This window comes from Sapajus apella, unplaced genomic scaffold (assembly GCF_009761245.1).
Source record: "Sapajus apella isolate SASKATOON/1434 unplaced genomic scaffold, GSC_monkey_1.0 scaffold351, whole genome shotgun sequence".
Lineage (NCBI taxonomy): Eukaryota > Metazoa > Chordata > Mammalia > Primates > Cebidae > Sapajus > Sapajus apella.
This window is the reverse complement of record NW_022437291.1, coordinates 52,377-74,169: the sequence shown is the minus strand read 5'-3', so window position 1 is coordinate 74,169 and position 21,793 is coordinate 52,377. Positions and strand designations below refer to the sequence as shown.

Here is a 21,793-nt window from a genome sequence, read left to right as displayed (position 1 = left end):
CCAGTTGTTGACTTGGCTTAGCTTTTCTATGCATTCTATTACCAATCTGTTAGATAGTGTTTATTTTCCATCTACCTCATAGGGTTGTTATGAGTAAATGGAATAACACAAATTAGGCCTTACGAGTGCACCCCGCCCATAACAAGTACTCAAATATCTGCCATTATTATGCAGAAAGGCTAAAAGTCATTCAGCGATGGAGATTTCCACTACATCTCCTGTTCCCCTACTATTAGTGATCTTGTGTTATGTCGAGGAAAGATTTTATTCTGATGCATGGAGGAGGTAAGTGACGAGGAGCCACAGTACCAATTTGCTGGCTGTAAAGAAGAAATTTCATGGCCCTTCCCCTGGCGACTGCGGCCGGAGGGAGCGGAGGCGAGAGGGAGGCCAGCTCCCTGGAGAGGGGTGGTCGCCCCTGCAGAGGCTGCGCCTTCCTCTGGGCACCTGGGCTCCAGCGACCCGCGCTCGCGCCCCGTCCCGCCCGCGTCAGTGCGGCCGCCCGCCCCGGGACTGACCGGCCTCGCCGCGCCTCCCGCACCCACCAGCGCGCCCGGCTGCCCTGCGCCCGGCTCACCCTCGCCCCGCTTCCCGGCGGCGCTGCAGCGCCCGGGTCCTCGCGGCGGTGGCCGGAGCAGCAGCGGCAGCAGGAGCCCGCCTCTGTGATGAAGTTCAAGCCCAAGCAGACGCGGACCTACCACCGAGAGGGCTCCAAGAAGCGGGCGGCGGGCCTGTGCTTCCGCAGCGAGCGGGAGGACCAGGTGCTGCGGGTGCCCAGACCAGGGGACAGTCCCAGGAGGAGGAATGGAGCCTGAGAAGGAGCCTGGCGGTGCTGCCGTCAGGGAAGTTTATGAGGAGGCTAGAGTCAGAGGAAAACTAGGCAGACTTCTGGGCGTATTCGAGCAGCACCAAGACCGAAAGCACAGAACACATGTTTATGTTCTAACAGTCACTGACATATTAGAAGATTGGGAAGATTCCGCTAATATAGGAAGGAAGAGAGAGTGGTTCAAAGTAGAAGATGCAATCCAAGTTCTCCAGTGTCATAAACCTGTGCATGCAGAGTATCTGGAAAAGCTAAAGCGGGGTTGTTCCCCAGACGATGGAAATTCCACTGTCCCTTCCCTTCCAGATAATAATGCCTTGTTTGTCACCTCGGCACAGACCTCTGGGTTGCCATCTAGTGTAAGATAGAACTGGGAAGGCCTCTCCCACCACGTGCAGTCTCTTAGGGAGAGGCTTCTTTCATTTCCTCGTCAAGCATCTGAATGACGCTTGCAAACTGTCTGAATTTGCCATGCAAGGTTTTCAAACAATTTGCATGCTTTTCAGATGCTTTCAAATCTTTTAAAAAAAATAGTGTAAAATATTTTAATAAGCCAAAGCCATGTGGAATTTTTTTTAGATGCCTTAACTGTGCCACACCCCACAACCCCCTATATTATTTCGGTTGTCTATTTCTCAGAGCATATTTTCAGGTTTTTGCCCATTTGACATCAGTCTGTGGTTTGTTTTGTCATCAGATTACTTGTGGGTATACTTCCCCCAAAATTGTTTTCTCATTCACAGCGTTAGCATATTCAGCAAATCCATCTGTCCTGACAATGAAAAACACTATTGGTATTAAAGAAATCCATTCACCCCAAAACTTGTTTTATAGGATTACAATTTTAATTCAAATTTTCCAGATTTGGTCTACTTCTTTATGATCCAATAATTATTTTGTCAAAGGGCTTAATTTGCCATTTTCAGGGATTTGTCGACTTCATTTGTCTGAATTTTCACAACTGATATTATGTCACTAGCTATCTGATATGGCTACTTCCCTTATAACTCAATAGTACCTTAACACAAAGTATAACTCTATAGAGTTGGTGAATATTTTAGGGAAATATTAGCAAAATGCATGTAGTAAAGACATCATGAAAATTGTATTCATGGAATTTGATTTAGCATGCTCAGTTGCCAGTTCCCATTATTGATACTCTCTTTTTACACAGAGTATCTTAGAACCATATTTCATTCAATGTTAATTGCTCTTAAAATGTATTCTCAGTTATTTAATCTAGTGGCCCACCATAGGAGTGGAGTCTTGCAATGTAACTTTAAATGCCAATCAATGATGATTGTATCACTGTTGAGTAAAATGGCCTTCCTGTCCAGCTGTTAGAGACTGAAGATTGTTAGGGCACCTTAGAATGTTTCATCTTTTCTAGGTTGTCAACAGGTACTATTTGTCACATAACTTCGAGGCACTACAACATATCTGAACTAAGAATTAAATCTTTTACTTTATGCTCACTTAAAATCAGGAATCCCATCTAAAACACAGGTAGGTACCTTACCTGAAACTCTGCACTTCCCCAACCAGGGAAGAAATGAGGTGGGAGAAGCTTGACGAAGATGAGGGGTGGGGGAGAGTAAAAGATCATTTTTTATATAGAATTCAGTCCTTTGTAAATATTGTAACTGAATATAGAGTAGAAAAAAGTATAGTTAAAATATTTGTTGTACAAATTAACCTTTAGAAATATAATTACTGCTAAAAATAGAGCACTGCTACACTTCAGGAAAATTGATGCTGTTCTGAAAATGAGATCTTGTGCCATAAATCAGCTAAGCTAAATATGTGTTCACAAATTAATACTTTCAAAGGAATGAGTAAAGCAGAAAAACTTTTAACCAGCGACATTTCATTCTAAAGTACGTAGTGTGATCAAACATGATCATCCAGAATTTTTATATTTTTTCTTTGTGTAGAGGTTACATATTCTGGGTGTTCTTTTATAAAGGAAATATTTTAAATCCCACAAATTGACACTTTCTATCTTCAATGGACTAAGATTTTTTTGGTCAGTAATCTCTGAAATTTCCTTAAATTGTATACTTAACATAGTAGAGAAACTGGATTGTTTTTGTTTATAAGACTGCTTCCACCTGAAATGCTGTCATAAGTAATGGAGGGTGGGGGCATGCATATCTTGTACATGATATTCTTAGAGGTAATAAGGTAATAATGCATGAACTTATTTTATAAACTCTTGGACTATGTATTTGACATGTAAAATATGTACAGTATTAATGTCAGCCATCTCTTTAGAGTTAGCCTATAAATATTGTTGTATAATTTTCTTTGGTCAGAAACATTTGGACTAAATAGTGACACTCAGTCAGGATTTTCAGAGCCATTTAGCAAACCATCTTTAGTCTATGCAAGTAGCAAAAATCTGCATAATGCAACAATACAATTTTCACACTTTAAATTTTACATGAGGGGTTCTTCACAATTCCTCTGGAACCCAGTCTAGCAAAATTAGAGGAAAGGCCCTATGAACATTTATTCCTGTTAAATGGTTAACTCTACCAAATATAACAAATAGTGTCTACTATCTCAATCCTCCAAAGTTTGCAGATTTTTTTTTTTTTTTTGGTGGGGTAGTTTAATACAATTGGGCAGCTCGATTTTTCAGTTTTCTGTGCCTCCCAAACAAAAAAAGAGAAAAGTAGTTTTTGTGAATTGACTTGCAGACAAACTGTCCTGCATGATGTTATTTTCTAAACAGATGACATTTCCAACCAGGATTTCTGTCAATCACACTGTTATATATATGATGCAGCAGAACTGAAGGGGAAAAATGATTGTTGTATACACTAAATTGTATCGCATGGTCTCATTTGAGATACTTGGTGTAAGAATCTTGACCTTTTTATATTTGGAAACATCAAATAAAAATGGAAAAAATGGTCATGGCCTTAAAAAAAAAAAAAGAAGAAATTTTATTTGCTCCCATCTAAATTTAACTATCTTTAGCGCACATTAATACATATAATATCCACTACCTTATTTCTAAGAGGTTCTGATTCTTCGTGTCCTGGGGTTAAACTAATACCCACTGTCAGTGGCAGGTACAGATTTAAGTGATCAGCAATTGTCCATCAGAAGAAAAACTGATTCTTAGAATGGCATGACTCAAGGATGATGGCTTTTCAGAGAAAACGTGGCCTAATCCTGAGAAGACAATTTCTAATTTTAAGGTATCTGAGTGAAATATTTTACTTGACTGTAAGTATTATAAATTGGTCACTTAATTATATTATATTATAATTTCTACCTGTGAATACTGGCCATAGTTTTAAGTTGTTTGTGCATTTTATATTTCACGTTAGTGTTTATTAACTACCAAGGGAAAAATGGGTGCTGTTAGTGTTTATTAACTACCAAGGGAAAAATGAGCATGGGGCAGCTTGAGAACTAGCTTGAGAGTTTAAAACTCCTGGGGCCCCAGCCTGAAGTGAGGATTCCCCACACTTTCCTGATTTAACTCCAGAAGCTTCATCAGGTTCTCACTGTGAAGATCAGAGGAAAATTCCTTTCTTCTTTAGGGAGGGAGAGGGGAAAACTAATAATTTTTCAGTACACCCAGGGGATAAGAAACCCAGGGGATTTATTTGAGAGAATATAAATTACCTCTCATATGTATTCCTTTCCACTAAATGCCACATCAACCCTTAATACAGTCTTCTTGCCTTAAGAGACTCATTGGTTCCCATTTTGGTGCCTTATTTAAATTCTTGATTACATTTGTTTTGCTGTGATGTTGTATTTGATATCAATGACTACTCACAAATGTATGGTTTGAGTGATTTTTAGTATTTGAAAATATTTATATTCTTAACCCAGCAGTTCTTATACATATATTTTCTGAAATATATGAAGATACACACATATGGATGCAGACACACATACATGCTCATAGATGTTTGTTGTATCGTTTTTGTAAAGAAAAAACTAGAAAAGGGATCCAATCCAAGATGGCCAATTAGACACAACTCTAGCCCACAACACCCAGGGAGAGAGACGCAGAAATCCAGAGATCTACTAGCTCCAACCAAGGTACCAGGTGCATTTCAATGGATCTAGTCTGATGGTGAGCAAAGCCCACTCAGGGCAGACCGAGGCCGGAGGGGTGCTGCTTCACCCAGAAAGTGCATCTGACGGGTGAGTCGGAGGCTCTACCTCTGGCACTCCGGTCCAGGTACAGCGCTTCCCCCAAAGGCTCAGCAATACACAGAACAGGGGATCTTTGCCAGTCAAGCACCAGGAATTACAAGCGCGGAGTTGAATAAGAGCCTGAAGACTGAGCTATCGCCCCCTACCCCCACCCAGAGAGAGAGAGAGCTGTAAGGGGGAGCAGCTGGGCAGGCCCCTATCCCATGACTGGAGAGAGAGGAAGCTGAAAGGGGGAGGAGGCCAGGTGTGGCTGGGTGGGTCCCTAACCTCCCCCACAAACCCCAGAGTGCTGAAGCCCTGACTCTAGTGGGTTGTGCAGCCAGTGCCACAGTTTGAGAGGAACGCTGAATGATCCAGCCCAGTGGAGGAAGGGCACAACCCATCACTAGAGGGGTGGCACTGGGCTACATGTTTTAACAAAAAACACAGAAAGCCTACATAGCAACGGGACAGGACGGCATTCTTGACAACTCAGCAGCTCCTACAGGTCAGCGGAAGAGGGGGGCCTAATCTCCCAGTATAAACAAAAAAGACATAGGAAGCTTCCCTAGTAACCTGAAGGAGTCCCTAGAAACCCAGTAGCACCCCCACAGGCAGATAAGTGACCTAATCAAGCAGCTCTCTGACACCACAGCCAGGTAAATCCACAAAGATGGGAAAAACCCAGCACAAAAAAAGATGAAACCATCAAAGACCAGAATACCTCTTCTTCTTCAATGGATCACAACTCCTCAACAACACAGGATCACAACTCGACCGAGGAGTGTGACAAATCGACAAAAACAGGCTTCAGAAGGTGGATAATAACAAACTTTTCTGAGCTAAAGGAACACCTTCTAACTCAATTCAAAGAAACCAAAAACCTTGAAAAAAGGTTAGACAAAATGCTAACTAGAATAACCAGCTTAGAGAAGAACATAAACGACTTTATGGAGTTGATAAACACAGCACAAGAACTACGTGAAGCACAAACAAGTTTTAATAGCCGAATTGATCAAGCAGAAAATAGGATATTAGAGATTGAAGATCAACTCAGTGAAATAAAAAGATAAGGGAAGACAAGAGAAAAAAGGGTGAAAAGAAATGAACAATACCTCTAAGAAATATGGGATTATGTGAAAAGAACTAATCTATGCTTGATTGTTGTACCTGAATATGATGGGGAGAAAGAATCCAAGTTGGAAAACATGTTCCAGGATATTATCCAGGAGAGCTCCCCAAGTCTAGCAAGACAGTCCAAATTTCAAATTCAAGAAATACAGATAACTCCACAAAGCTATTCCTCAAGAAGAGCAACTCCAAGGCACACAATCATCATATTCAGCAGCATCAAAATGAAGGAAAAATGCTAAGGGCAGCCAGAGAGAAAGGTCAGGTCACCCACAGAGGGAAGCCAATCAGACTCACAGTAGATCGCTCAGCAGATATCCTACAAGCCAGAAGAGGGTGGGGGCACATATTTAACATCCTTAAACAAAAGAGCTTTCAACCCAGAATCTCATATCCAGCCAAACTAAGCTTCCTAAGTGAAGGAGAAATAAAATCCTTTATGGACAAGCAATTATTGAGAGACTTTGTCACTACCAGACCTGCCCTACAAGAGCTCCTGAAAGAAACACTAAGCACGGAAAGGAAAAAGTACCAGTCACTGTAAAAGCAAACCAGTTGGCAAAGACCAAAACTTCAATGAAGAAAATGAGTCAACTAATGGGAAAGAAAATCAGCCAGTAACAAAATGGTAGGCTCAAATTCACACATAACAATATTAACATTGAATGTAAATGGCCTAAACGCCCCAATGAAAAGGCACAGACTGGCAAACTGGATAAAAAGTCAGAACCCATCAGCGTGCTGTATTCAAGGAACTCATCTCACATACAAAGATACACATAGACTGAAAATAAAGGGATGGAAGAAGATTTACCAAGCAAATGGAGAACAACAAAAAAGCAGGGGTTGCAATCCTAGTCTCTGATATAATGGACTTCAAACCAACAAAGATCAAAAGACACAAGGACATTACATAATGGTAAAAGGATCAATCCAACAGGAAGAGCTAGCTATCCCAAATATATACACCCCCAACACAGGAGCACCCAGATACATAAAGCAAGATCTTAATTACCTAAAATGAGATTCAGACTCCCACACAATAATAGTGGGAGAATTCAATTCTCCACTGTCAATATTAGACAGATCAATGAGACAGAAAATTAACGAGGATATCCAGGGCTTGAATGCAGAGCTGTACCAAACTGACCTAATAGACATACACGGAATGCCCCACCCCAAATCCATGGAATATACACTTTTCTCAGCACCACATTGCACTTACTCTAAAATTGACCACATCATTGGAAGCAAATCACTACTCAGCAAATGCAGAAGAATAGAAATCATAACAAATAGTCCATCAGACCACAGCACAATCTGACTAGAACTCAGTATCAAGAAATACACTCAACCCCACACAACAACTTGGAAACTGAACAACTTGCTTCTGAGTGTCAACTGGATAAACAATGAAATAAAGGCAGAAATAAAGATGTTCTTTGAAGCCAACGAGAATGAAGACATAACTTACCAGAATCTCTGGGACAACTTTAAAGCACTGTTGAGAGGGAAATTTATAGCAATAAATGCCCACCAGAGAAAAGAGGAAAGATCTAAAATCAACGCCTTATCATCAAAATTGAAAGAACTAGAGGAGCAAGATCAAAAAAAACTCAAAAGCTAACAGAAGACAAGAAATAACTAAGATCAGAGCAGAACTGAAGGAGATAGAGACAGAAACACCCTTGAAAAAAAATCAATAAATCCAGGAGCTGTTTTTTTTTTTTTTAAAAGATCAGCAAAATAGACAGACTGCTATCCACATTAATAAAAAAGAAAAAGGAGAAGAATCAAATAGATGCAATAAAAAATGATAAAGGGGATATCACCATCGATCCCACAGAAATACAAACTACCATCAGAGATTACTATAAACAGCTTTACTCACATAAACCAGTAAACCAAGGAGAAAGGGATAAATTCCTGGACACTAGTACTCTACCAAGACTAAACCAGGAGGAAGTTGAAACCCTGAATAGACCAATAAAGGCAGCAACCAATAGCCTACCAACCAAAAAAATGTCCGGGTCCAGATGGGTTCACAGCCAAAATCTACCAGACGTACAAAGAGGAGCTGGTTCCATTCCTTCTGAAACTGTATCAAACAATACAAAAGGAGGGAATCCTCCCTAACTCATTTTATGATACCAATATCATCCTGATACCAAAACCAGGCAGAGACTCAACTAAAAAAGAAAACTTCAGGCAAATATTCATGATGAACATTGATGCAAAAATCTTCAATAAAATACTGGTAAACACATTGCATCAGCACATCAAGAAGCTCATCCATCATGACCAAGTAGGCTTCATCCAGGGGATGCAAGAGTGGTTCAACATACACTAATCGATAAATGTAATTTATCACATAAACGGAACCAAAGAGGAAAACTCCCATGATTATCTCAATAGAAATGCTAACTCAGGGCACTGAGTTTTACCACCCGTTGATATTAAGGTGAATCTGCTTAGAGGCACAGTGGATAAGGCACCACCAGGTCTGACTACACAAGGGGATTTTATCTCCTGAGCATTGTGGACACAGAGCAATCAGAGTTACTCCCTATTCCAAGAACATAGGTAGAGCCTGTGGCGTTCCGGTTATCTCTGCCCTGCAAGACTTTCCTGCCTTGCACGCTCCCAACTGCAGAGACCCTCCCAAGTCTTGTGAGCAGAGATTGCATTCCTTCCCAGAGTTCTTTCACAAGCCATCTTTACGAGGCCCTCTTGCAGACCCTATGCTGGGAAGAGATCGTGGGACTGAAGCAGTCTGTTCTGCTTTCACCCACACCGCAGTGTTCCGCAGTTTTACAGCGCCCTCAGGTGCTCTTCACTACAGGCCACCTGCTACCGCTCGATTTCCCTTTTTCCAGAAATTTTAATTTTACTGCACCATACTTTGGGGTTTTCTTAATTCAATATTTGATCCGTGGCACAAATCTCAGTGTATGTAAAGCAAAGCAAGTTTGTAATCATTTAACTAGAAAGAACACAGGTCTGTTCCTGGCCATCTTGGCCCACATTTCTGCAGAAAACTGGACTTCTCTTCATCTATTGCAAGCATTGTTTTTACAGGCAAACAGAATGAGGACTTCTATCTCTTTCTGATTCCCTATTCACCTACCCCAAATCCTAAGTCTCTCTCTCACACATTATATGTCCTATTTTTCACCCCTCTGTAGCAGTCTAAAAATGACAACTGTAGAAGTAAAATATGCCTATTTGGGAAAAACCGGAAAATCAGAAAACTACAAAGAAGAAATAATCACCAGAGACACCTGATGTTCCTATTTCAGCCACTTCACTGCTCAGGCTGTTCACAGCCCTTGCACCACCTGTCAGTTCTGGTCTCCTTGCTTGCCCCCTTCCTCCTTCTCTGCTTCTCACTCTCAGCTGAAGGCTTCAATTCTGATACAAAAGGAATCAGAATGGATGGTTATACACAATGCAGCAGGCACAGGCATCTGTCTCCATGCACTTGGCTTTCCCTGGCTCCCAGGCCCAAACCCCCACTGTGCACTGGATCCTGTTCCCCACTCCTCCTGAAGGACTTTGCTCCAGAAATGATTTCCATTCCTGCCTCATTATTTTTCTTCTTTGTTAATGAGTCATTGCCAAGAAAAATGATGCACTGTAACATCTTGGATTGCAACTTCTAAAGACTTCACATTTTCCTGATTCCTCAACATCTCCAGAAACAGGCTGTGGCACTTTTCCCAGATAACCAGTTACACCAATGTGACAAGGCTGGGCCCTGTCACAAGTGCCCCTTTTTGCTCTGTCCTGACTGTGGTCTTGTGACACTTAGGCACACCTATGATATCCCCTCTTGCTTTGCTGGTAAATCCCACCCTGCTCACAGGTCCTGGCTTGCCCTTGGCTCCCCACCTGCTTGGCTGAGCCTGCTTTCTTGGTGCTTGGCCCAGGTAATCCCACAAGGTATGTCATGCCTCCCTCTTTCAGACCTGTGAATACAGTAAATCCTTTATTCATATGCTTCCCCAGTGTAATCTCCACAGCCTAGTGGAATGTTCCTTAAGGACTCCACAAAAGTTGCTCACTCCCTCATTTATAACATATCTCCACCTAAAAAAAAATAAAAATAAAAACTTCTCAATCTTATGTCTTTCTCAGCTCCTACCGAATTTTAAGCTTCCCATTTCCAAGAAAAGTGCTTGCAAGAGTTGTTCACATTCAGCAGTTTTTCTTCTTTCTTTGATCGACTCCAACATGGACAACAAGCACACCCAAGTTGACAAATGACTGATGGTCAGTCCTCAGGTCATTTGACCTTGCAGCATCCTTTTGAGTCTATGGTTCATGCTGTCCATTGCCACTCAATTTGCTCCCTTCGCTATTATGACACCTCCTCATACTTCCTTGTTTTTTAGCCTACTTCATTGGCTCTTCCTCTGCATCCTTATGTTCCCAACTAGAACCTGTTACATAATTTGCAGGGTGCAGTGCAGAATGAAAATGCAGGGCCTTTGTTTAAAAATTATTAAGCATTTCAGGACAGTGAGAACAGAGCATTCAATGAAGCGTGGAGCCCTTCGAAGCAAGAGGTTTTGCGTGATTGCAAAGACCCTGTCCCCATGAAGCTCTGTTCCCAACCTCAGAATCCAGCAAAGCACCTTCTCAGTGCTTATCTAGAAATGATCTCATCCAAGCCAATTGGCTTTAGATGCCACATTCTGCAGCAAATCTCACATCTTATCTGCAACACCAATCTACATTTTACTTCAGATTCAAATATTCAGCTGTCTATTCTCCATGTGCACTGAATATGTTAAATGCACTCAAACTTAATATGTCCAAAATGGAACTTTCATTTTCCACCCAAATTCTTCCCACAGTTTTCCCCATGTCAGTAAATACCAACTCCATATTTCCAGTTGTTCAGGCCAAAATCATTATAGCTATCCTGAACTCAACACATTTCTCTCACAATCCATATTCAATCCACCAAACCCTGCAAGCTCTACCTCCAAAATATTTCCTAAATCTGACCAGTCAAGACCTTCACCACTTGCAACTCCAGTACAAGTTTCTGTCCTTAGTCACGTAGTCTCCCAGTGTCATAGGTCTCTTGTCTTTCACTTCTGCCCTTGACAGTGTGTTTGCCAGACAGCCATCAGTCATCTTTTAAAAATGTAAGTCATAGTTTGTCAGTTTCAAATCACAAAGTTGAAAGCTTTGAATGGCTTCCAACCTCACTCATAATTTTTGGTTAAGTCTCCAAAATATGGCCTAAAAAACTCTATGTATCCAGTTTCTGGCTAACTCTCCACCCTCAGCTCCTATCACTACTCCCTCAGTCACGTCATCAGCCACACTGGCTTTCTTGCTGCTTCTCGAACTTTCCTTTGCATGTGGTTTTCTCCACCTGGAACACTCTTTGCTCAGATATTTGAAGGACTCGCCTTCTCAATTCAGACTTCAGTTTACTTGGCACCTCCTCAGAAAGCCTTCTGTACTAAACATAAATCTCAGCTTCCCTTGACTGTTTCCTTTAGTCAAAAGATGGCACCCGCCTCCTGAACATGGACCATGCCATGCCACTGCCATTTTTGCTGAGTTCCCAGAAGTGTCAGGGATCTGCAAAAGTCCCATTAGTTTCAAGTCTTCACTCACTTCTGAATTTAGGTGAAATATCACATAATAGGGTATAGGATCTGCCTTCTGGGCCTGCTGCCTATGAGCCCAATAATGTACTCCAAAGAACAGGCATTAGCTCTTCATGAGCAACAGAAAACAGGGATCTGGAAGAGCCAAGCAGCAAAGGGAGGGGAATAGATATCGACAGATGATGAAAAATAACCAGTACCACCTCTGTCCACTTACCCTTTGTTTTATTTCAGACTGATGTTTGATTCTATGTCTATGTATATGCACAAATGCAATTGTGTATACATGACTGCAACTTGATGGCAAAGATCCCATCTTGTATGTTCATTGCCATATCGCCAGCTCCTAGGGCAGTAATTGTTACATAGTAGATATTCAACAAATATTCTTTTGAGAGAATGAATGAAGATGCAATACTATTAAATAATTCACAATTTCTCACCTTGTTCTTTTCACTCAACACAATCACTTTGAGTTGTTTTTTGGTGTGGTAAAAGTATTCTCTAAAAGAAAGTATGATTTCTTTGAGGAATCTAGTCTAAATACACATGAAACTAAAGAGACTGCTGAACGAAATTATTTCAGCAAGACATTTAGAGAGTATTAGTGATTTCATAATAAATAATGCTATCATGTGATTTAAGTGTTCAAAGAGAAAAAGATGATGCTTTTCCTATTTGTAGTTCAAAAAAAAGTTCTTATCAATCACATTATGAGTTAAACCCAAGGATGATCAACCATGCCTAGAACTATCAGAGAAAGAATTCGACAGGTAGTCAGTAAAGAAGGGTCAGAAATCCAGAGTAATCACATAAACAAAGAAATGAACTGATCTAGAAGACAGACCCATCATGAGAGGGAAATTTCAAGGGATGAAGACTGGACCTACCACCCTGTTACCTGGGAAATAAGTAAGGCCACAGGGTGGGGAAAGAAAAGACTTGATATTTTTCAGAGAACAAACGTCTGTCTCCATTATGCAAATGCAATTAATGAACAGTAGTTTGGGAGATGCTAATGGAATATTTTATTGCTTTTCTTTGTCAATTACAAATTGCTCATTCCTGAAAATGAAACTAAAAAGAGCCACTGAGTAAATTACTTCCAAAACAAGCTGGTGGAAAATGTGTAAACCTGTGAGTAATAATAAATCCTTACTTGTTTTATAGGAATTTAGACTCCAGGCACACACAATGTTTTATACCTATAATGACTATATATTTTTTAACTTATCATGTAAAATTATATATGTTATACTCAAGGCACAGTGGCTCACGCTTGTAGTCCCAGCACTTTAGGAGGTCAAGGCAGGAGGATGGCTTAAGGCTAAGAGTTTGAGATCAGCCTGGGCAATGTAGCAAGACCCTATTCCTACAAAAAAATAAATTAATTAACCAGGACTGGTGATACACACCTGTAGTCTCAGCTACTTGGCAGGCTGAGATGGGAGGATCCCTTGAGCCCAGGACTTCAAGGCTGAAATGAGCTATAATCACACCATTGTACTAGCCTAGGTAACAGAGGAAGATCCTGTATATATATATATATAAAGTATTATTGAAAGCTCAGAACATAGCAATAAACGAAAGAAGAAAATATAAGTCAAAACAAAAATGGCCACTGTAAATGTTTTCATTTCTAATATTCCAGTTTTCTACTAAGTAAATACATGTTTATGAAAAATTGTACTCATTACTGTTTAATATCCTGTTTTGTTGATGAAATTATTTTTCATGAATATTTAGCAGTATATTATTGTCTCATTTAAGCCAATATCATAATAACAAACAACATATTATTAAAAATTAAACCATCTTTTCAGTTTAAAAGTGAAAGAAAAAAAGCAAAATTCAATTTGGTCATGCATATTAGTAGTTTAATTTGAGGCTGGATTGATTTGCTAATATTTAACTCATAACATAATTGTAGGTTTCTTATTGCCGGATGTTTGTTAGGTTTTGATTTCAAAACTATACTAATTTATAAAATAAATATAGTAATTAAAATTATTTTAATAATATTCTGGATGCTTAGATTTTAAGTGCTCAGCATCCTGAAGATCTCATCCTTTTATTAGTTAATTCACAGGTACAATAGCCAATTAAGATAAGATTTGCTATTGCTGATACTGTGTATGGATCTCTATTTTCCAGTAACATTTCTGATCATTTAAAATTACTGAGCCAATGTTTTTCATATCCGATTGGATCATTCTTGTGTTTGACTCGTAATGTGATTGATGAAATCTTTTCCTTGATCTACAAATAGGAAAAGCATCATCCAATAGTTCTCTGTCTTCACTCTGCAGCTTCTCTTCAGGAATGTAATCATGCCACTTGTCCATTTTTTGAGGATTCCTTTAATGACAGCTATATAGTATAATTCACATAGTTGGAATTTGCCATGCCGTGTATAAGAGCAAACACACTGGTGAGGGGACCAGGTGGCACCCATACTTTCTTTCGAGAATATCTGTTGGACCATGCATGTGACTTGGCCATCTAACCTAAAAACTCAGAGAGTGGGCAAGGTCAATCAGTTAAACAATCACTTTAATAGAAAGTGAAATTGAAATTTATTTCTTTTGTTAGGAAAAATAGCTAAAGTTCTATTTCTTTAATCCAGCCTAATGAATTTCTTTTGTGCAAACTTCATATTTAAAAAGACTATGACTTTAGAACAGGTTTCCCTAAGGACAGCATGGTTCCCCAAGCATCTGTTTGTTTAAAATTCAGATTTCCAGATCCCATCCCATAATTACTATAACAAAGTCCCAAAGAGAAGATTGGGAGAGAGGAGAAAGGAATTCTTATGTTTTATAAACTCCCCAAGTGATTGTTGTGATATATAAATATATCACATATACAACAGAGTGAGACTCTGTCTCAAGTATAAATATAATATTTAGCTCAAACACAAAGACAGTGCAAACTGTTAGAGATATCTTTAAGGGGAATGTGAGAACAGAGATTTAATATTATTTAGCTCAAACACAAAGGAAAACAAAGAGTGTCAAGTTTTTGAAGTCCACATAAAATACGATAGTTTTCAAAGCTGTTAGTTTATAAGAACCAAGATTTTTGAAAGAATTTTTGAAAATCAAAGGCAGGAGAATATCCAAGATGGCAGTTTAGGAAGAGCTCGGAGTTGCAGCCCCCAGTGAAAGTGCAGAAGGTGAGTGGACGCCACATTTTCATTGCCCACGGACCAGGAGATTCCCAGGCGGAGGAGCCCCATGGGTCACCAGTGCAGCTGCTTTGGCCAGCACGGTTCTTTGGGTCGGCATGGCTGCTTTGCCAAGCGCGGCTGCTTTGCCAAGCGTGGCTGCTTTGTTGGCGCCCTGGCCGGCAGTTCACCGTACAAAGTACACTGGTCTGGGTGGCCTTCTGGCTGGTGATTGGAGACCCAGGAAGTTGCCCATTCATCTGATTAAAGAGGGGACTGAACAGGGAGGCAGGCCAGGAGATTACTGGGCAAAAAAAGCACCATGAATCTCAGTGCTGCTGCTTAAGCTAGCACAGTGAGTCACCACATGGGAAATCACACAGATCCTGGCGCCCTTTCAACAGGCAACTGGGATAGAGGTGGCTATTCAACTAAAAAAGAAAAAAAAGGCTCTGATGCAGGGAGCCAGGTGATCAGGCTCGACTGGTCCCACCCCCACAGAGAAGAGCAATCAGAAACTCTGGATTGAGAGTTTCACTGCAAGCGCAGCTGAACCCGGGATGGTCCAGCGCTGTGGGGTAGGGGCATCCGCCATTACCGAGGCACGTCACCACTACGGAGGTAGTCCGCCATTGCTGAGGCTGCCTGCCTTTGCCATGGCAACCCCCCATTGCCAAGGCAACATGCCATTACAGAGAGAGTCAGCCAATAGAGAGGCGGGCCATTGTTGCCAAGGCAGTTCCAACTACACCCATATAAACAAGGCTGCAGGGAAGTTCACACGGCAGCTGGGCAGAGCCCACAGCAGCTCAGCAAAGCCTCTGCAGGCAGACAGTGACCAGGCTGCCTCCTTGCTGAGCAGGGCAGCCCCAAAAGAAAAAGGCAGGAGCACAACAGAAACTCATAAATAAAGCCCTAATTCCCTGGAAAAGAGCACCTGGGAACAAAAAGCGGTTTATGAGTTCTGCTGCAGCAGAAATAAATGTACCTGCCCAGCAGCTCTGGATGAACAACGGAGCTCATAGCTCAGCACTTGAGTTCCTATAAAGGACAGACTGTCTCCTCAAGCAGCTCCCTGACCCCTGTATATCCAAAGAGTCACCTGGTAAAGGAGAAATCAGGCCAACATTTGGCGGGTATCCTTCTGGGAAAAAGATAGCAGAAGAAGAAACTGGTAGCAACCCTTACTGTTCTGCAGCTGCTGCAGGCGATCCCCAGGCAAGCAGGGCCTAGAGTGGACCTCAGCAGTCCTACAGCAGAGGGGCCAGACTGTTAGAAGGAAAACTAAGAAACAGAAATAACTTCATCATCAACAAACAGAACATCCACTCAGAGACCCAATCTGAAAGTCAGCAACTACAAAGATCACAGGTAGATAAATCCATAAAGAAGGGAAGAAACCAGCGCAATAAGGATGAAAACACCCGAAACCAGAACACCTCTCCTCCTACAAGGGATCACAACTCCTCATCAGCAAGGGAACAAGGTTGGATGGAGAACGAGTGTGATGAAATGACAGAATCAGACTTCAGAAGGTGGGTAGTAAGAAACTTCTGTGAACTAAAAGAACATGTTCTAACCCAATGCAAAGAGACTAAGAATCTTAAAAAAATATTTGACAAAATGCTAATGAGAATGGACAAAATAGAAAGGAATATAAGTGAATTGTTGGAGCTGAAAAACAAAACGAGAACTTCGTGAAGCATGCACAAGTTTCAACAGCCGAATTGACCAAGCAGAAGAAAGGATATCAGAGGTTGAAGATCAACTCAATGAAATAAAACAGGAAGGCAAGAATAGAGAAAAAAGGGTAAAAAAGAATGAACAAAGTCTCCAACAAATGTGGGACTATGTGAAAAGACCTAATCTACGTTTGATAGGTGTACCTGAATGCGATGAAGAGAATGAATCCAAGCTGGAAAATACTCTTCAGGATATTATCCAGGAAAACTTCCCCAACCTAGCAAGGCAGGCCAATATTCAAGTTCAGGAAATACAGAGAACGCCACAAAGATATTCCTCAAGAAGAGCAACCCCAAGGCACATAATTGTCAGATTCACCAATGTTGAAATGAAGGAGAAAATACTAAGGGCAGCCAGAGAGAAAGGTTGGGTTATCCACAAAGGGAAGCCCATCAGACTCACAGCAGATCTCTCATCAGAAACCCTACAAGCCAGAAGAGAGTGGGGGCCAATATTCAACATCCTTAAAGAAAAGAATTTTCAACCCAGAATCTCCTAGCCAGCCAAACTAACCTTCATAAGTGAAGGAAAAATAAAATCCTTTGTGAACATGCAAGTACTCAGAGATTTCATCACCACCAGGCCTGCTTTACAAGAGCTCCTGAAAGAGGCTCTACACATATAAAGGAACAACCAGTACCAGACACTCCAAAAAACATGCCAAATGGTAAAGAGAATCAACACAATGAAGAATCTGCATCAACTAATGGGCAAAACAGCCAGCTAGCACCAAAATGGCAGTATCAAATTCACACATAACAATATTAACCCTAAATGTAAATGGACTAAATGCCCCAATCAAAAGACACAGACTGGCAAATTGGATAAAAAGAACAAACCCATCGGTGTGCTGTATCCAGGAAACCCATCTCACATGCAAGGATACACAAAGGCTCAAAACAAAGGGATGGAGGAAGATTTACCAAGCAAATGGAGAGCAGAAAAAAGCAGGAGTTGCAATTCTCATCTCTGATAAATTAGACTTTAAAGCAACAAAGATCAAAAGAGACAAAGAAGGACATTACATAATGGTAAAATAATAATTGCGACACAAAGAGCTAACGATCCTAAATGTATACGCACCCAATACTGGAGCACCCAGATACATAAGGCAAGTTCTTAATGACTTACAAAGAGACTTAGACTCCCACACAATTATAGTGGGAGACTTTAACACCTGATTGTCAATATTAGACAGATCAACCAGACAGAAAATTAACAAGGATATCCAGGACTTGAACTCAGACCTGGACCAAGGAAACCTAATAGATATTTACGAACTCTCCACCCCAAATCCACAGAATATACATTCTTCTCACCACCACGTCACACCTACTCTAAAATTGACCACATAATTGGGAGTAAATCACTCCTCAGCAAATGCAAAAGAATGGAAATCATAACAAACAGTCTCTCAGACCACAGTGCAATCAAGTTAGAACTCAGAATTCAAAAACTAACCCAGAACTGCACAGCTTCATGGAAACTAAACAACTTGCTCTTGAATGTTGACTGGATAAAAAATGAAATGAAGGCAGAAATAAAGATGTTCTTCGAAACCAATGAGAATGAAGACAAAACATACCAGAATCTCTGGGACACATTTAAAGCAGTCTCTGGAGGAAAATATATAGAAATAAGTGCCCGCATGGGAAGAAAGGAGAGATCAAAAATTGACACCTTATTGTCAAAATTGAAAGAGCTAGAGGAGCAAGATCAAAAAAACTCAAAACCTAGCAGAAGACAAGAAATAGCTAAGATCAGAGCAGAACTGAAGGAGATAGAAACAAACAAACAAACAAACAAAAAAAAAAAAAAAAAAAAAAAAAAAAAAAAAACACCCTTCAAAAAATCAATAAATCCGGGAGCTGGTTTTTTTTAAAAGATCAACAAAACAGATCACTAGCCAGATTAATAGAAAAGAGACAATAACCAAATTGATGCAATAAAAAATGATAAAGGGGATATCACCGCCGATTCCACAGAAATTCAAACCATAATCAAAGATTATTACAAACAACTATATGCACATAAACCAGCAAACCTGGAAGAAATGGATAAACTTCTGGACACTTGCCTCCTCCAAAGCCTAAACCAGGTGGAAGCCAAAACCCTGAACAGAACCATAACAAGGTCTGAAGTTGAGGCAGCAATTAAGAGCTTACCACCCAAAAAAGCCCAGGTCCAGATGGATTCACAGCCGAATTCTACCAGATATACAAAGAGGAGCTGGCAACATTCCTTCTGAAACTATACCAAACAATACAAAAAGAGGGAATTCTTCCCAAATCATTTTATGAGACCAACATCATCCTGATTCCAAAACCCGGCAGAGACTCAACAAGAAAAGGACACTTCAGGCCAATATCCATGATGAACATAGACGCAAAAATATTCAATAAAATACTGGCAAGCCAATTGCAACAGCACATCAAAAAGCTTATCCACCATGATCAGGTAGGCTTCATCCTGGGGATGCAAGCCTGGTTCAACATACGCAAGTCTATAAACATAATTCACCACATAAACAGAACCAAAGACAAAAACCACATGATTATCTCAATTGATGCAGAGAAGACCTTTGACAAAATTCAGCAGCCCTTTATGCTAAAAACCGTCAATAAGCTAGGTATTCACAGAACGTATCTCAAAATAATAAAAGCTATTTATGACAAACCAACAGCCAATATCATACTGAATGGGCAAAAACTGGAAGCATTCCCCTTGAAATCTGGCACTAGACAAGGATGCCCTCTCTCACCACTCCTATTCAATATAGTACTGGAAGCTCTAGCCAGAGCAATCAGGCAAGAAAAAGAAATAAAGTGTATTCAAATAGGAAAGGAGGAAGTCAAATTATCTCTATTTGCAGACGACATGATTATATATCTAGAAGACCCCATTGTCTCAGCCCCAAATCTCCTGAAACGAATAAGCAACATCAGCAAAGTCTCACGATACAAAATCAATGTGCAAAAATCACATACATTCCTATACACCAATAACAGACTTAAACAGAGCCAAATCAAGAACTAACTGCCATTCACAATCACCACAAAGAGAATAAAACACCTAGGAATACAACTAACAAAGAATGTAAAGGACCTCTTCAAGGAGAATTATAAGCCACTGCTCAACGAAATAAGAGGACACAAACAGATGGAGAAACATTCCATGTTCATGGTTAGGAAGAATCAATATCGTGAAAAGGGCCATACTGCCCAAAGTAATTTACAGATTCAATGCTATCCCTATCAAGCTACCTATGACCTTCTTCACAGAACTGTAAAAAATCACCTTAAACTTCATATGGAACCAAAAGAGATCCCTCATAGCCAAGTCAATTCTAAGCAAAAAGAACAAAGCGGGAGGCAGCACACTACCAGACTTGAAACTATACTACATGGCTACAGTAATCAAAACATCATGTTATTGGTACCAAAACAGAGATATAGACCAACAGAACAGAACAGAGGCCTCGGAGGCAACACAACATATCTACCACCATCTGATCTTTGACAAAACTGACAAAAACAAGCAATGGGGAAAGGATTCCCTGTTTAATAAATGGTGTTGGGAAAACTGGCTAGCCATGTGCAGAAAGCAGAAACTGGACCCCTTCTTTACACCTTACACTAAAATTAACTCCAGATGGATTAAAGACTTAAATATAAGACCCAACACCATAGAAACCCTAGAAGAAAATCTAGACAAAACCATTCAGGACATAGGCATAGGCAAGTACATCATGACCAAAACACCAAAAGCATTGGTGATAAAAGCCAAAATAGACAAATGGCACCTAATCAACCTCCACAGCTTCTGCACGGAAAAAGAAACAGTCATTAGAGTGAATCGGCAACCAACAGAATAGGAAAAAATTTTTGCAGTTTACCCATCTGACAAAGGACTGATATCCAGAATTTACAAAGAACTAAAACAGACTTACAAGAAAAAAACAAACAAGCCCATTCAAAAGTGGGCAAAGGATATGAACAGATACTTTACAAAAGAAGACATATGTGAGGCCAACAAACATATGAAAAAATGCTCATCATCACTGGTCATCAGAGAAATGCAAATCAAACTACATTGAGATACCATCTCACACCAGTTAGAATGGCAATCATTAAAATATCTGGAGCCAACGGATGCTGGAGAGGATGTGGAGAAATAGGAACACTTTTACACTGTTGGTGGGAGTGTAAATTAGTTCAACCATTGTGGAAGACAGTGTGGCGATTCCTCAAGGACATAGAAATAGAAATTCCATTTGACCCAGCAATCCCATTACTGGGTATATATCCAAAAGATTATAAATCGTACTACTATAAGGACACGTGCACACAAATGTTCACTGCAGCACTGTTTACAACAGCAAAGACCTAGAACCAACCGAAATGCCCATCAATGATAGACTGGAAAGGGAAAATGTGGCACATATACACCATGGAATACTATGCAGCCATCAAAAATGATGAGTTCGTATCCTTTGCAGGGACATGGATGAACCTGGACACCATCATTCTCAGCAAACTGACACAAGAGCAGAAGATCAAACACCGCATGTTCTCACTCATAGGTGGGTGTTGAACAATGAGAACACGTGGACACAGGGAGGGGAGCACTACACACTGGGGTCTGTTGAGGGAACAGAGGAGAGGGTCAGTGGGGGGTGGGGAGTTGGGGAGAGATAGCATGGGGAGAAATGCCAGATATAGGTGATGGAGAGGAATGCAGCAAATCACACTGCCACGTGTGTACCTGTGCAAGAATCTTGCATGTTCTTCACATATACCCAAAAATGTAAAATGCAATAAAATAAATACATAAAAAGAAAATCAAAGGCAAAGATTTGAAAGATAAAGGTGTAAAATTAGCCTACAAATAAACAATTAAGATTGCAGTTTTCCAGGGAGTCAATAGGATGATAGAGAACCTGACAAGAATGAGGTCAGGGTGACCTGCATGGCTCAGAGGGATCACACAGAGAAGAGCAGAAATCATACTTGGAAAGAACTCCATTTCTGCCCTAAAAGTGGCCATTAGAGCCAACCCAAGGGCAGTTGGCAGGTGATGGAGCCACGCCATGCTGAAGGCTGCCCACCACTGTTCAGGGTAGTGCTGTTCACA

The 21,793-nt window shown here is 40.6% G+C and overlaps 2 pseudogenes across 1 annotated transcript; both read left to right on the top strand.

The window, feature by feature from the left end:
• Nucleotides 1-665: 665 nt before the first annotated feature.
• LOC116545731 lies at nt 666-3,129 on the top strand (annotated as a pseudogene). The gene has a single exon (XR_004266422.1). The product of XR_004266422.1 is annotated as a diphosphoinositol polyphosphate phosphohydrolase NUDT4B-like (transcript).
• Nucleotides 3,130-14,987: 11,858 nt separating this feature from the next.
• Nucleotides 14,988-21,793, top strand: part of LOC116545737 — a 38,505-nt pseudogene continuing 31,699 nt past the window's right edge.